Genomic DNA, 16,409 nt, shown 5'->3' with positions numbered 1-16,409 from the left:
TTGGGGAACTTCATGGGGGAGTAGAGGAGAATTTAGGGTTCAAGTTCACTCAACGGTGCTTGTGGTACACACTAACAATGTCAGCCTGAATACAGGAAATAAATACAATTCATTCATGGGCACCAGCTCCATGTATCCTCCTCAATTTGCCTCCAGGAAACCACCTGCTTGGACTTCATAAGGAAAGGGAGCAATTTCAACTCCAGTTAGTGGCGTGACCAGAAAATCTTCCTTTTTCATGTTGTTGGAAAGTAAAGCAAAGGCAACTAGCCAGAGTTTAGGAGGGGAAGAGGAAATAACTCAAGTGTCCATTGATGACTGAATGGGTAAGCAAAACGTAGTACATACGTACAATAGAATACTATTCCGTCATGAAAAAGAAGGAAATTCTGAAATATGTTGCAACATGGATGAACCTTGAAGACTTTATTCTAAGTAAAATGAGCTGGGTACCAAAGGACAAATGTATGATTCCACTTATAGGAGGTACTTAGAGTAGTCAGTTTCGTAGAGACAGAAAGTAGAATGATGGCTGCCAGGAGTTGAGGGGAGGAGGAAATGGAAAGTTAGTGTTTAAGGCATAGAGTTTCAGTCTGGGAAAATGAAAAAGTTCTGAAGACGGATGGTGGTGATGTTTATACAAATGTGAATGTACTTAATGACAGTGGACTATAAAAAATGGTTAAAGTGGTCAATTTAAAAAAGGAGGAGAGAGGAGAGGGCAAGGCTGCCTGAATTCCTCTTGCCAGCTGGCATATTGGTAAGTAGCTATGTTCTAAATTTACCAATACAGTTCTAATTCAAAGTCATGTTCCAAGGCTGGAACAATTTCATTCCAATTCTCCCTTCCCCACTGGACTTGCTCTTAAGAATATGAAACTCTAGTTAGGTAGAGAATCTCATCTTTATTAACATAGCCTCAAATCAAGATTAGGCAAAGATGCATCTCTGCACTTCTGCCAAATCATCTATTGGAATTGACTTTATGGGCATCTCTCAACTTTTGTATTTCTGCACTAGGAGATCCTGATTTTGGCTATCTTCTAACTTACCATGACCCAGCAGCTTAGCAACTTATACTGCGTTCTGTAGAACCCCAGCTGGGAAAGGTGGCTCAGGAAACTTCTCCTAGGAGAGCTGGCTGGGTACATTAAGTGCACTCGCCAAGGAAGGTGAACCCAGAAAGGGGCAAAGAATTGGAAGAAGGTGCCATATAGTAAAACCTCCAAGTGAAAGGAGGAAGAGGACATGGGCACACACTGAATATGTAAATAGGTCTGTGATCTACCTGGACAAATTTTGAGGTCTACTAAAGACGAATTTACTGATCAATCTGCCAGAAACTCATTTTCTTTGTTGAAGACCCCAAGTGCAAATGGTGCATAAAATGCTCCATATCTGTCCAGTAGGCCTTAAACTAGAGATGAGGGGAAAAGAACTGGACAGGCAAAGTGTCAGGACTGGTTATGTATGTGTGTGAGAATACCACATGTGTGTGCACACACATATTCACCAAATTTATCAAGATCTGATAATTCCATTACTTCCTAATGGTAAAATGGAAAAGAGTACTGCCTTGCCCGGTCCACAACCCAGGGATGGAAGCAGGGGGAATGGAGTCATCACCAGTCATCTCTGGTGACTGAATGGAGCTATGATGGTACATGGATCTCTCCAAGTGGCTTCTGGTTCTAGAGCCACTCTAAAATAGGGAGGACCAGCAATCTCCTCAGTCAACCTTTGAGGATGGGGCTGAATTTCACAGCATAAGCACTATCACAATGAGCTCTCCTCTCTCTTTCTCTACCAAGCTTACATGGGTACTTTTTCTGCAGCTCATCCTGGAGCCCAGATGGGATGACTCATGGCCAGCCACCTAAATACTGAATTTCACATCTTTTAATGGAAATTTCCGCATCATCTCCATAAACTATACCATCAGATAACTCAGGTCAGGTTGGAAGCAGGCAACTGCAGGGGCTTCCACAGTTCCTGCTTGGATTTTATTATTGGCTTCCATACACATGGTTGAAATGACCACTTGACTTCCCAGCATCATTACCTTAAAGTTGGAGCACCAAACGCACCACTCCCACACTTCTGCTACCCACCCAGTAACAGTAGCCTCAGAACTCTGAGATGTTCTCTTCAAAGTCTAGGGCCTAAATGACACATCTATTGAACAATACATTCAGTAATACATTTCCACTGCAAAATTTAGCAGAAAGTAATAGAAGTCAACAAGTAATGGGGTTATGGATGGGAAAGATTAATTGGAAAGAACAAGGGAAGTTTCATATATCTTGTTTGAGATGGGGTAAAGTGGGTGTACACAATCATCAGAACTTACTTATCTGAATACTTAAGATCAGTGCATTTTATTATATGCAAATCATACCTCAGTTGTTTTTTTTAAGTATGGTCTATGCAATGATGGCAACCTAGGGTCATGGGAAATAGAGAAGGATGACTGACCTCCTCCTTCCCTTCACCTTTCTCCACCATCTCTTATTTCCCTTGCTCAGTGAAATGGGGCTAGACATAAGAATATAGTGGTTTTCTCTCCAGTATACTGGCCAGATGTCAGGACTAGGACTGCTGCGGGAGCAGTTTTGTACATGGGGTGGGTTTGCATCCAGTTTTCCTCTCCTCTTCTAGGGTTTTTGTAGGTGGTCCAAGCCCAGCCCTCTCCTGCTCCTTAGTCATTCTCCCCACATTCTCAGTCATAGAGGACTTAATAAAGGTGGTCCAAGAGAAGGCTTATAGGAGAGAAAGCTATCAAACCCCTAAAAACAAGACAGCCATAGCAACATGCCCCAGGAGAGATCCCTTCAACTGGAATTTCTGGAGCAAGGTGATATGGCAATCAAGCACATGACATTAATTTAGCCTGGAGGCCGCCAGCCCAAGGTTCTCTATTTGTAGTGAGCCCAGAGAACTCTTCCACTGGCTCCTGGTTATCTTGACTGAGAACAAAAGGCCAGTAGCATCTTAAGACTTCTGGCTTATTGTCATTCTCCACCAGGGAGAAGACATTGCTCTACACTGAGTTCACTAAAAAACTTTGACTGCAAACCTGTCCACTGGGGAGCAATCCATCCCTCCTCTCTCACATATGACCATTTCTACATTTCACAGGTGACAAGATATTGGTAGACCGGAAGTTCTGTTTCTGCTTTTGCTACTCTCTGGCCTCACACTTTAAATGTCTATGTCTTTCCAAAAATGTCACTTCTTTCAGAGAGAATTTAAGGGCATTAATGAGATAATGACCACTAAGTATGGTGACTTCAGTAATGAATGGTGGTTTTGGACAGGGTCCATTGCAAGGGCATAGTTTTTAAAAAAAAAACCTTCAGAGCCGGGCTTGGTGACTCAGCCTGTAATCTCACGCCTTTGAGGCTGAGGTGAGTGGATTGCCTGAGCCCGCGGGTTAAAGACCTGCCCGGGCAACTTGGCGAGACCTAATCTCTATAATAAATAAAAAATTAGCCGGGTGTGGTAGCGTGCGTCTGTAGTACCAGCTACTTGGAAGGCTGAGGCGGAAGGATCGCCAGAGCCCAGCAGGTTGAGGCTGCGGTGGCTGGGAGCGTGCCACTGCACTCCAGTCTAGGTGATGGAGTGAGATTCCAACTCAAAATAAATAAATAAATAAATAAAATAAAAAATAAACCTTCATGTCATGCAGAACATGTCATGCAGAAATCCATCTACTCACTTGTTCAAACTGGAAGATTTCAAGGGCAGGAGAATTTGAGAGAGTTGTAATATTGAATGAGTCAGTGTTGGTTTCTGATGCTTTGCATTTGTCTGTTTCAATCTTTTTTCTCTACCATTACAACCTCTGACTTCACTCCCTTTTCTTCACTGCATTCTACTTTCTGCCATTATGGAGAGATGCTAAGACTTCTGGATCCAATGCCAAGCGTAGTAAAAAAGAAAAGTGGTACCATTTCACACAGAACTATGTCTCTCACTCAGAAGGTTCCCCAGCCAGAGGCAGAGAGTATTTTCCTCATCCTGGAGGAGGAGTCCAGGGTGCTGAATTAAAAGTTAGACAAGGAATCATACTAGCATTGATTTGGGGTTGGGAAGAGTGAACCACACCCATGTCTTTGTATCTCCCCTACCTCAACATAACTAAAGAAAGTGACCAGAACCTTTAAGAGTTAGGAACCAAATCAGCATTAGGTTTGCTCCTATAAGAAGCCACATCTCTTTAAAGTTCTCCTTAGTACTCCGGCTCTATTGACTTGGGTGATTGAAGGAAATTCCCACCACTACTTGTTGAATGACTCACCTAAGTAGGTTCGGTCAGGTTGAAGGGGGTAACGGCAGACAGACAGTGTCTCTAAGGCAAAACCAAGGCAAATGCAGGGGCTTGGTGAAACATACATCAGAGAGGCAGAAAGCAGGGGAGATTGAGCAGTACCTTGCAAAAAATAGTCACTGTTAAGAATGAAGTGATCATGGACTCCTTTGGGGAGCCTCTCAGTGCCAGGGGAGGTCACAGCAGCACTTCAAGCCCTCCTGAGTCTGGGACCAGTCTAAGTTCATTGCTGCTTCCCTAGATGTGTGGAGAAAAGCCTTTCTTCGGAGCCATTTTCCCCTACCAGATGCCCCAGAAAACAGGACAGAACAGACTCTGTCCTCTTTCCAACCATACACAGTCAAGGATGACAGAAAAGTGGAGGTGCCTCCCTGCAAATGTAGTCTAGTCCACATCAGTCAGTCTCTACAAAGCTCAAAACACTGGCACTTTCCTACCACCAAGAATTAAGAGGGACCTCAGTCCCCCAAGGCACCCCAGCCTGAAGCGCACCTGTTGCACCTGCCCACTTGCCATGGGCTCCCACCAGGAGAGAAAGTGAAAGGTCAGGCTGGGCTCTCTCCACACCAAGAACCCAGGGAATCCTAGGGAAACTGACATTTTAAAAACCACCTCTTTCAAGTGCTCTCAGAGGAGCGTAACTTTTAACTCTACCTCCACTTCCAGCCCCCCAGGCTTCCTTGGCAACACTTTCCCACCAAGGATGGCTTGTCAGGAGAGAGTTAAGGAAGGTGCACTACTCCTTCCCCAAATCCTCCCTCTTATCTACATACAAAAAGAACAGCCTACATGCAGACAGCCGGCAATTTTGCTCAGACCTCACCTGTCTTATGCAACAGTACACACACGCGCACACACATGCACACCCGCAAGGCCGGAGTCCACAACCCCCTCTAAAATTCGGGAGACACAGTTTTGCGTCTTTCTTTTCCCTACACAGAACCTGCCTCTCCTGGCAACAGAGAATAGATGTAACCTTAGTGCTAAATGCCTTGCAGGAACACACAGGCACACAGGAACCAAAACGCATTTCATAGCTCTCCTTGGTGCTGAAATCACGTTAGCGAGAAAATCAAGGGAGCGAGTGCTCTGCACTTACCCGGGCTGGGGGTGGGTGGCCGGGAGCGAAAGGAGCTTCCAGGGAAGAGGATTCTCGTCTGCTGGGGCTGGAGCCAGCTGTCGCACTCACCTAGAGAGCCCACCTCTCTCCTTCTCTTCCCTTCCTCCTTTTCTGGGAGGAAGAGACCAGGCTCCAGGAAAGAAACGAAACCCAAGCTGTCAGGGCTCTGGCTGGAAGGAGAAACAGGAAGCAACCAAAATAGGATCAAAAAGTCAGGTGGCTTCACTCCACTAGTGGTAATTCCTTGGGTCAGGGAGGACCCCCTCTTCTCTCACTCCTTGGGGTCTGCCCCTGTCTCTGTCTCTGCGTGCCGAGCCAACAGCCTTAGCACAGTCGGTTCCTGCCTCTGACGTGAAGGAGAGGAGGAAGCCTGGGACTGCTTTGCTGTCTCTCTCTCACGCGCTCTCTCTTTTCCCCTCTTGCTGAAATTTCAGCATGATATTTTTTTAAGCCTTCGTTTTTTCCATCCCCCTCCAAGCAGCCCCCTAGTGGACAGAAAGGAAAAGCATCCTGAGTCCTCTTGAACAGTCCAGACTCACAGGAATACTCTCTGCACCCAGCAACTCTTGGGGTTGCCTCTGCATGGCAAGGATCCTGAAGACAGGATCTTCCTTCTTGCCAGCCCAGATGTGAGGGACAGGAGAGTTTGCAGATCCTATACCCACGATTGCAGAAGTCAAGGGTGGAATGAGACGGAGGTGTGATTGGGACAGGATGTTTTGGGATAAGGCCAGTTGTGGGGTTCTCAGGGGGCTTAAAGCCCTGGTTCAGCAGAGAGAATGAACTCTCCAAAGAATGAGAGTCTGCAGTCAGATAAGAGATGTGTCTGCCCAGCAGAGCTGGGGGGTGAGGGTTCTTAAAGAGGAACAGAATACAGGGAACGAAGAAGATGGTGTCTAGCTGGCACCTCATCCAACTCCATAATGTTTTTTTTTAAAAATGGTGAGAAAAACATTTGAAAAGACATAGCCTGAGATCATCTCAGAGATGGAGACAAAATAAACCTTGACAAGCATCCATGGAGAGGGCACCAAGGGTCACTGCTCATGGGCTCATAAAGGGTGTCTAACACTTGCTTTCAAATGAGCAGTCTCTCGACCTCCTGAAAAGGGTCTTAATCAATTTACAAACTTGAGTCCTAGTTTCAGACTGCCACTTGCTTACCGGACATTTTGCTTCTCGATGACTCAATTTTGCTGTTTGTAAAACGTGGCTAATGCTGCCCCCTCCCTACTGAACAAGAATGCGTAGGAATAGGAATGACACAGAAACACAGAACCTCGAGGCTGGCAGGGAATTTAAAGGTAATCAAATTCAAACACTCTTATATTTGATTCACCCCGGCAGAGAATAATAGCTAACATTTATGAAGAGCTTACAGCAGATGCTAGGCACTGTTCTAAGCCCTTGCATTTAACTCATTTAAGTTAAAATAGTTCATTTAAGTCGCACAACAACCCTACAGTGAAAATGCCATTATTGCCATTCTATAGTCTAGGAAACTGAGGCATAGAGCGATGAAATCACTTGCCAACGTCACACAACTAGTGAATATAATATCAGGGCTGGGGTTGGAAACATGGGCCACCAGACCCTGGAAGAAGCAATAAAAACTTCAGAAGTGACAACATTTGAAATAAATAGAAGACAGCACCATAGTTATCATTCCTTTTATTTATGATAAAGGGCCTAGATTGTTATAATAAATTTACATGTGGCTGAGTTTTTAAAATAAATGATTTACAACTATGGTTGTCAAACAAACTGTGGAAATTGCTATTACTGATGAAAATCTCCTGAGAAAACTAAATCTCATGGTGATTTGGGTAGTTTCACATATACAAAACTGGTGGTAAATCTCATGAAATTGGAAACTATTAGGTTTAACATGAGTTAGAAGACTCATCAGTCAATTTCTGTACAAAAGCAGATCGTTGTCTAGTGTCTAATGCAGCACAAGGATGGAGCCTGCAATCTGAAGAGCTGAAATGTTGCAGTGCGCTCAGCTAATGAGCACTTGGCAAGATACTGACATTTCTTCAAAATTTCAGAATTAAGAATTCCTTGCCTCACATGTCTTACTATTTCTGACTTTCTTCAGCTCAAAAGTGAATGGGACAGGACAAAGATGGGATGTGACATTTAACAAACCATAGTCCCTGTCCTCATGGAGTTTGCAACTCCTCAAAGGGGAAGAGGAGAAGTGAGAAACAGATCATCACAAGCAAGGGCTCAGCACAAGACGTGGGCAGAGGCAATGAAGCAGAGGAGCACACGGGAAAGACAGACAAGCTGATCTCTGAGTGCTTGGGGACTTCCTGAGAAGTATAGTAGCCAAGCTGAGACTGAAAAACAAGAAATTTTCTCAGCAAAGGTAGGTGAGAGAGTTAAGCTGAAGGGACGGTATGTGCACACTAGGGGTAGTGAGAGAGCACAGTGTGGAACTTTCAAGGCAAACATTACCCCTCCACTTACAGATGGGAAAACTGAGGCTCAGGAAAGGCGAATGGCTTGTTCAAGGTCACACATCTAGTAAGTTAAGAACCCAAATCACATATACACCTATTCGACTTTAAAGTCACTCTCTTGGTGAAGCATGTTGATCTCGTCTCTCATCACTTGCAAGCGCACACACAATGTCACAGAGCGCTTCAGGAACATGCACATGTGCAGGAACCAAGTGAGGATGTAGCCTCTATAAGGACCAGAAATGTGATCTGCTACTATTAGATGAGAAGACCACAAGAAGGCATGCGTGAGTACCAAAAAAGGGAAATTCAAGGTGGCAGAATTGTTTCTTGTGGATGTGAAATTACGAAACATATTGGGAAGTGAGAATATTTCAGATGTACAAAGACATTCAAGACTTGCATTCAAGATGGGGATACACACAGAGTTTCAGATTAAGAGCTGTGAGAGCCCAGAGGAGGGAGTGATCCTTCTGCCTGAGAGGAATTACGAGAGACTTCACATGGGAAGTGGCCATTCAACTGGCCCATGTGGGTCCAAGAGAGTGAGCACCATTACACCTAGACATTTTATACATAGAAAATACAGATATGAGTTGTCTTTTGGAATAGAGACATTGATTAAAGGGAGAGAAGATCATTGCAGGCAGAATTATGTGGAACTGGGAGATGAACAGGCTCAGGAAGAGTGGAAGGGAGGGGGGAGAGATGGAGGAATTTGGTTTTGGATGTGCCAAGTTTTGAGAAGATACAAATATACACTGTAATAGAGAGGTCTAGGCAGTGACTGGAATATGTTGCTGAAACTCATAATCTGGATTTGTCATTAGATCTGGAGCTCATTTATATGGACATGATAGTGACTGGGTGGAGATCAACAATAAGAGAAAGCAGAAAACCGGAGACAGAATCCCAACTCTATTCCTTGATCCCCTGACCAAGATTTATACGTCTTTAGTGCTTGTGGCTAAAGTGTTTGGTACCCAGGAGATAGTCACAAATACTGAACTGATTGGCTCATAACAATAACCAAAAGTACAGTTGGAGATGATATTGTGACTGAAATCAGTTGTTAGTTCCTGAGCTTCTAATCCACTCCCAAAGACAAGACCCCTCTGTCACAGTCTCCTCTTTGGGAGCTGGTAGTCACTGACCCCTGTATTTTTGCTTTTTGCCTAGCACTCCAGCCCTCTAACCTGCTCCATGATGATATTAGCTCTCTGTCCACACTACTAGAACAGACAGAGCATCTCCCCAGACACTCAGCTATCTCTAGAGAATCAGGAGCTCCAGCGTGGTTGACCCCCATGGTGGAATTCCCCAAGGAAAATCTATGCCATGGCCAGCATCCTAGAAAGCCCTGGAATCTATCCTTTCAGAGCTTAAGGTCTGGACACAGGGATTTATGAGGTGCAGCTATGGCTTCTTGACAGAAAGGAAAAGGAATCCTAGATTCTGTTTTGGGACATGGAAATTCCAGAAGAACCATGGGGAACTCTCCATTCCCAGGCTAACCCAGGCCAACCATCTTACCACTGCTTCAGTGAGCACAGAGAGGTAGGTGGTTTGGTGGAAACATCAGATAAAATGCACAATGTCCTCAGATCTGGCCAAGGAAGAGGAGCAGTGGGCAAGATGTGGGTAATTAATCACCACCCAAAGCTCATCCTACCCAGGCTACCTTCCTATTTCCCAACTCATCCCTCCTGCACACTTCTTACCTTTCCCTCTGTCCTTTCCCAAAGCCTATGTTTACCAGCCTCAATTGTGTAGGATTATAATTAATTGCTTTTTCCTCCTATCAGGATATAAACTCCTTTGGGGCCAGGACAGGGTTTACCTTCAGGAAGCATCTAGTAGACCCTGTGGGACTGTGCCCACTTCTACTCGAGGGCTGAGTCCAGCAGAGAGAAGATGTCAGAAAAGAGGGAGGGAGGGAAGGGAGAGAGATTGAGAGAGAGAGGTTTCCAACTAAGTCTGCTAAGTTACGGGAGAAAGCAGAGTGGATAGAATAAAGGTTCTTTTTCTAAAAGAACAAGAATAATGCAGTCTTAAACATGAATCTACCCCCATTGGGAAGAAGAGCCCTGTTAGAAGCCCTGGCAGGAGCCCAGCTAGGAGTTACCCTCTGTACCCCTTCACATCTACTTATAACAGACCATTTACCACCACATTCTATAGATAGAGGTCCCAGAGTGACATTCCACAGGTAGGGGCCTTGGATTGACATTCCATGGGTAGGGGGGTCCAGAAGTGGCATTAAATAAACACAGGAGAGACATTTCATAGGTAAGAGGTCCAAGGGTGAAGTTCTGTAGGTAGAGGTCCCAGCATGACACTCCATCGGTAAGGGACCCAAGAGTGACATCTGTAGATAGGGAGCTCAGGAGTGACATTCTGTAGGTAGGAGGCCCAGGAGTGACATTCTGTAGGAAGGGGACACAGGAATGTTAGGCACAGAGACCCAGGTACAATGCAGCAGCTCAGCCCTGCCAGAGTCTTGAAGCAGGGGGCGGGAGAACAAGAGTTTCTGTGTAGTGTCCTAGAGTCTTTCATGGAGCCTTGACCCACTCTCATGCCATAGTTCCAACCACATGTGAATGCAGGAAACCTCAGCCCTGGCTTCCCAACACTGCCATCAGAGCATCAGGAGTCAAATATTTAGGTCATCTTGAGAAGGCTGCTTGGGGGACTCCCAGATCTTTAAAATAAATGTCTTGACACTACATGTTGACCCAGGGCCCATGATGAGAAAAGTAGAAGGTGCCAACAATCTAGGTAGCCTCATAGCGGGCATGTCCCACAGGTGACCCAGCTCAGGAAGGATAGCCACCTGTCTGGACATTGCAGGGACCTTCATGTGCTAGCTAGGGGTTGGAGTAACTAATGTGTTCACTCCCTTCCAACTGGGATAACATGGGACTGAATTGGCCTAATGGCTAAAGGACTTGCTTCAAAAGGACCATTTTAAGATTTGGAGTTTATTTTCTGGGAAGTAGAAATGGGGAACTCTTAAAGATGACCATGAAAATAATGCAGATCACAGGCTTCCCCTTACAAGAAGATGTCTCCTCACAGCTAGGGCTGAGCGTGGATTCTGTTCTTGTCTGCCTCAGCGGGACTTGGTGACCTCGTTGCACAACAGAGATGATGTCTGGGGAGAGTTCTGGAGAGCCAGCGGGCTGCCATGAAGACAGGAAGGCTGGAGGTGCAGGCGGGCGCTGACTGGAGGAGGGAGTGTGAGCAAGTAGCCCCAACAAGTTTCTAGAGTGCTGGTGGGTAGAAGGAGCCTGGAAAAAGAGTACACCCCGTGAGGATGACTTGCCTGAGCTGGGAAAGAAGGTGGGCAGTGGAACAGTTCCAAGATCTATCAACCCATGAAGAGACAAGATCTTCCTATTGTGTTAGAGGAGTAGAGGAGAAGGGAACCCCGCCCCAAAACTCTCTCCTACTCAGGACCACAGGATGGTAAACAGTACTGCAGTGGACTGTGGTGGCTATTACTTTGCCTGCTGAATGCCTCTCCCCACCCTATTCTTCTAGAACCAGAACCTGCCCATCCCCCACCCCAGGTACTAACCCAAGCATTTGACCTTGTTGCGGCCAGTAGACATTTTCCCCGTTTCTCTAAACACAGTGTGGGTTCAGAGTTAGGCACGTGTCCCAAGTAGGACCAAACAGGCTCTCTCTCAGAAATTGGAAGAGAGGAGGTATCTTTCTAATGGAGTTTCCAAACAAGAATTGCATGAGTCTGGGTTAACCATCATTGTCTTGTCCAGCTTTATGGAGGAATCCCATCCCCAGCTGTGAACAGTGACACCAGCATCCAGTAAGAAACAGAATGCAGACAATATTGTTGAGCTCCTAGATCCATCCAGCCCTGAGATTCTAGTCAGGAGGGCTTACAAATGCTTCTTTCACTTAAGCTAACTTGTGTTGGGGTTTTATCAAGTTAGCTTAACTTTTGAATCTTTGAAGTCTCCTGAAACAATTCAAATTCTCCTTAGATGCATGTCTTCAGTCAGAAGGTGAAACATCTAAATGCAAACCCAAGAACTAGTAGTTGCCTGGACATGGGAGCAGGAGCAAGAGTGGAGCATGAGCTGGCATTAGGAAGGAAAGATAAACCTGTCTTGCTGCATCCTTCTGCAGAGGATTGGGACCGAAGCCCAAGTGCTTTCCTCAGGGAGTACAGAAAGGAGGCCCAGTGGAATGGTAAGTCAGCCATGGCTGCATCTAAGTCACAGATGGGAGGCATGGGATGGGCCTGCCCGGTGTCCACATGTGTCATGAAGCATGTGTGGCTACACATGCTCTTCCAGATGGAGAGACGCAGTAACAGGCCCTGGTACTGCTAGCTTCACAGGGTCCTGCCACTCTGCTTTGTGAAGTGCCCACCTGGGTCGGCACCATATCCATCCACAACCATCCTGTTCCCCTCCACCCCAGGCTCCCAGCACACCCAACCTGGAGCATCTCCTCCATACACTGCTCAGTTCCTTTGGCTCCTCTCCAGGCACAACTGGCACAGAGGGCTCTGAGCTGTGTCCTCTGAGCTGTGTCCGTCAGGGGCCCATCTGAGCAAGCTTGCACCATCTCGCTCTGAGGCCAGAGCTCTGCCTGTTCTCCTGCCCTGTGTCTCAAGCCTGTGGGTGAGGGTTCTTGCCAGCTGCAGCCTGCCTGGGGAGAGCAGGCGCTGAGTGACGGAATGCTAGCCAGGGAGGACTGCAGCTGGGCCCCTGGCTCCTCAGCCTGCCTGCCAGCCAGTGGGAGTCGTTATCTACATCCAAGAGTGAGCCAGGCTTCCCACACTAAATTAGCAAGAACAAAGCAGATGTCTCCCTTCAGTGCAGCAAAGGATTAGATGGGATAGAGTCGGCTTCTTTTCTCTTATGTTATAGATAAGGACAAAGGTGGGGACTAGGCTAGGTGCCTTTCCTGTTCCAGGACCACACCATGGGAGACCCAAGGTCAAAACTGTACTCACCTCCAGGTTTGGCTCTGCCCCTCCCTGGCTGCCTCAGGCAGGGTTTCCCTCCCCACATGCTTTTTTTTGAGTTGGGGTCTCACTCTGTCATCCAGGCTGGAGTGCAATGACACAATCATGGCTCATCACAACCTTGACCTCCTGGATTCAGGAGATCCTTCTTTCTCAGCCTTCCAAGTAGCTGGAACTATAGGAGAGCATCATCATGCCTGGCTAACTTTTTATATATTTTTTGTAGAGATGAAATCTCGCTATATTGCCCTGGCTGATCTCAAATTCCTGGGCTTAAGTAGTCCTCCCGTCTAGACCTCCCAAAATGCTGGGATTACAGGTGTGAGCCACCACACCTAGCCACATCCCCACAAACTTCTCACTGTCATTTTGTTCTTAGAACTCTGGTATTCATCTCCTGTGGTCTCTCAAGAAGAAATGGAGGCCTTCCTATAGGTGTCATCTTCTTTTAGGTTGGCCATTTCAGATCTTGGAAGGCTGAGGCAGAAGGATCGCTGGAGCCCAGCAGGTCGAGGCTGCAGTGGCCGGGAACAGCCACTGCACTCCAGTCTGGGTGACAGAGTGAGATTCCAACTCAAAAAAAAAAGAAACTTCAGATCCTTGCCCTGCTCCCCCACCTCCCTCTTGGAGCACATTTCCCTGCGGGAGACCTCTAGTCTGAGACACCAGGCTTTTCTCCCTTTTCTTGCTGCCCTCCTTGCTGCTTTGGATACTAAATTCCTTGTCAGTAGCACAAGGGGGTTGATATGGTTTAAAAGTTCATGTCCCTTCAAAATCCATGTTGAAACAACCCCCATTGCAATAGTATTAAGATGTGGAGTCTTTAGGAGGTGACTGTGTCACGAGGGGTCCACCCTCAGGGATGGATTAGTGACTTTACAGAAGGGCTGGAGAGAGTGAGTCTGGAACTTTTTGTCCTTCTACCCCTTCCACCATGGGAGATCACAGTGTTCAAGGCACCATCTTGGAGGCAGAGACTGAATCTGCTGGTGCCTTGATCTTGGACTTCCCAACCTCCGGAACTGTGAGAAATAAAGGTCTACTATTAATAAACTACCCAGACTCAGGTGTTTTGTCATAGCAAATCAAACAGACTAAGAGGGGCATGGAGGGCCCAGAGTCCCTTCTGGCTTTCCATTCTGTGATTCCCTCACCCTCCCCTACTCCTTAGCCTGAGTTCTCATAGGTGCATTTCTCCACTTGTGATGACCTGTCTCCACCCCACTCTCTTCTGCACTTATATTCACTGCAGGTGGTAGAGAATAATGGTGAAAGTGTGGCTTCCTACACAGCCTTCTTGGTTTTGATTTCTTGCTCTGGCACTTATTCTCTGTAAATATAGAAAGGTTGCTTTTCAGTTTTCTCATGTGTAAAATGGAGATCATTGCTAGGCATAGTCCCAGCTACTTGGGAGGCTGAGTCAAGAGGATAGCTTAAGCCCTGGATTTCAAGGCTACAGTGAAATATGATTGTATCTGTGAATATCCACTGTAGTACAGCTGGGGCAGCATAGCAAGACTCTGCCCCTAAGATAAATAAATAAATAAATAAAATAAAATAATCTTAATCGTCCCTACCTCATAGGGCAGCTGTGTAGATCACATGAGTTAATTCATAGAAAGCAGCGGAAGAGCACCTGATACAGGGTGTTCCATTCATGCTAGCCATTACTCAACAAACATTTTTGAATGAAAAAAATAAAAATGAAAAACCTTGCTCTTAACCTGTGTTGGTCTTGACTTTATGAATGAGCATCCTTTCTGGGTTTACCACCGGCCCCCTTGCCTCCTGCTTGGCTGAATGTGGACAGGTCTCTGTGGCTTTGGCTTTTAGAGGCTCCCTCACATTCTGCCAAGGAACACCTCTGTGATGGAGGACATTGGAGTCTACCCTGGGGAAGACCTGGGCTTAACTCTCTAGTAGACTCCTGTGAGATGTGCAGCCTCTGGTCAACCACTTCTCTCTCCACAGCTCAGCTCCTCATCACAAAAAGGATAATGATGATGACTCGACCTTCCTTGATAGTGTTGTATTGACCAAAGGAAGTAGCAGACAAGAGTCTTTTTCTTTTATTTAGAGTCTCACTCTGTCGCCCAGGCTGGAGTACAGTGGCACACTCATGGTCACCCCAGCATCGACCTGCTGTAATCCGGTGATCCTTCCACCTTAGCCTTCCAAGTAGCCAGAACTACAGGCATGCACTACCACACCTGGATAATTTTTTTTTAATTTACTGTAGAGACAAGGTCTCGCCAAGTTGCCCAGGCTGGTTTCAAACCCACAACTCAGGCAATCTACTTGCCTCCACCTCCCAAAGTGCTAGGATTAAAGGACAAGAGTCTTAAGGGCAGCATCCAAGACATGGCAGAAGCCCATCAGGTATTTGCTGAGTTGTTGTACCTGCCTCATCTTGCTCCCTTACTGCTCAAAGGCCACCCCTCAGAGTGGTCTCCCATCACCTCCCCCTAAAGTAGCCTTCCCAGGCCCTGCCCAGAATCATCTTTCTTCACAACCCTTAACAGCAGCGGCATTTCATAGTCTGTCTTCCTCTTGGTTTATTGTCCAACCCTCCACTGCACAGACTTTCCTGGAGGGCAGGGCCTCTGCCTGAGTAGTGTCACCAGCGCCTAGAACAGTACCCACCTTATACCAACGTATTCAATAAATAGTACCACTTGAGAGCATATTTTTTATCCTAGTCAATTTCAGTTCTCTGGTGGCATGTTTTATGGAAGCAGAAAGGTTTTGAATCAGGCAGAGCAGGATTTAAAACTTCCCTTTTCTACCTTAAGAAATGTACTCTGTGCTTTTGTTTGTTCTTTTGTAAAATAGAGACAATCATATTTATGTCATGGGGTTATTATAAAGATTAACTGAAATGATGGTGCCTAGAAAAGTGACCAGCAGAAGAGGTAGCCCATTAAACCCTTGTGGAATTGAGTGAAGGCGGGAAAGGGCAAGGGGCCGGGATCCGAGCTCCACCTTCACAACCTCTGTTTTCTTTTTGCCTCCTCCCTGCCTTCCCCTCCCCAAGGCTGGCACACTGGGACGCCCACTAATCCGTCAGCCACAGGGCATCTACCTCTCTGAGTCCCTGCTGGCAGCAGCAATCTGGATCAGCGTTAGAAGTTATTACCCTTTAAAGCAAGGGTCAGCCACTATTTTAGCTCAAGTGCCACAAATATGAAACAAATTTTGCCAGAGGCATCGGAGTGGCCAAAGGAACATTTTTCCAATTTTCACAAAGGCATCACCAACACCCACTGGCACTTTGGCTTCATGTTTGGCTTTTCAGTAAGGCCTTTAATATTCACTTCTTGTATCTTTTTAAAAATCTATGTCGCCACTCTCCTGCTCTCTTCCGTTTTTATACCTCTCCTTTTCTGGCTTTTGCTCTCTTCCTTCTTCTTTAAGAAGTAAACCCCAGCCAGGCTAGGTGGCTCAGCCTGTAATCCCGTGCCTTGGGAGGCTGAGGTGAGTGGATTGCCTGAG

General features: G+C 46.3%; 1 protein-coding gene across 1 annotated transcript in view; it reads right to left on the bottom strand.

Moving 5' to 3' along the window:
* Positions 1-5,818, bottom strand: part of LOC103267853 (tenascin-R) — a 410,048-nt gene extending 404,230 nt beyond the window's left edge. Inside the window, 1 exon segment of the mRNA XM_008065428.2 lies at positions 5,430-5,818. The gene's annotated coding sequence lies outside the window, so the exon portion shown is untranslated.
* Between the last annotated feature and the right edge of the window lie 10,591 nt (positions 5,819-16,409).

The sequence above is a fragment of the Carlito syrichta genome, unplaced genomic scaffold (genome assembly GCF_000164805.1).
Source record: "Carlito syrichta isolate Samal-C Ts95f unplaced genomic scaffold, Tarsius_syrichta-2.0.1 Scaffold308325, whole genome shotgun sequence".
NCBI classification, from domain to species: domain Eukaryota; kingdom Metazoa; phylum Chordata; class Mammalia; order Primates; family Tarsiidae; genus Carlito; species Carlito syrichta.
Note: the sequence above shows the minus strand (reverse complement) of the source record. Positions and strands in the feature narration are given on the sequence as shown.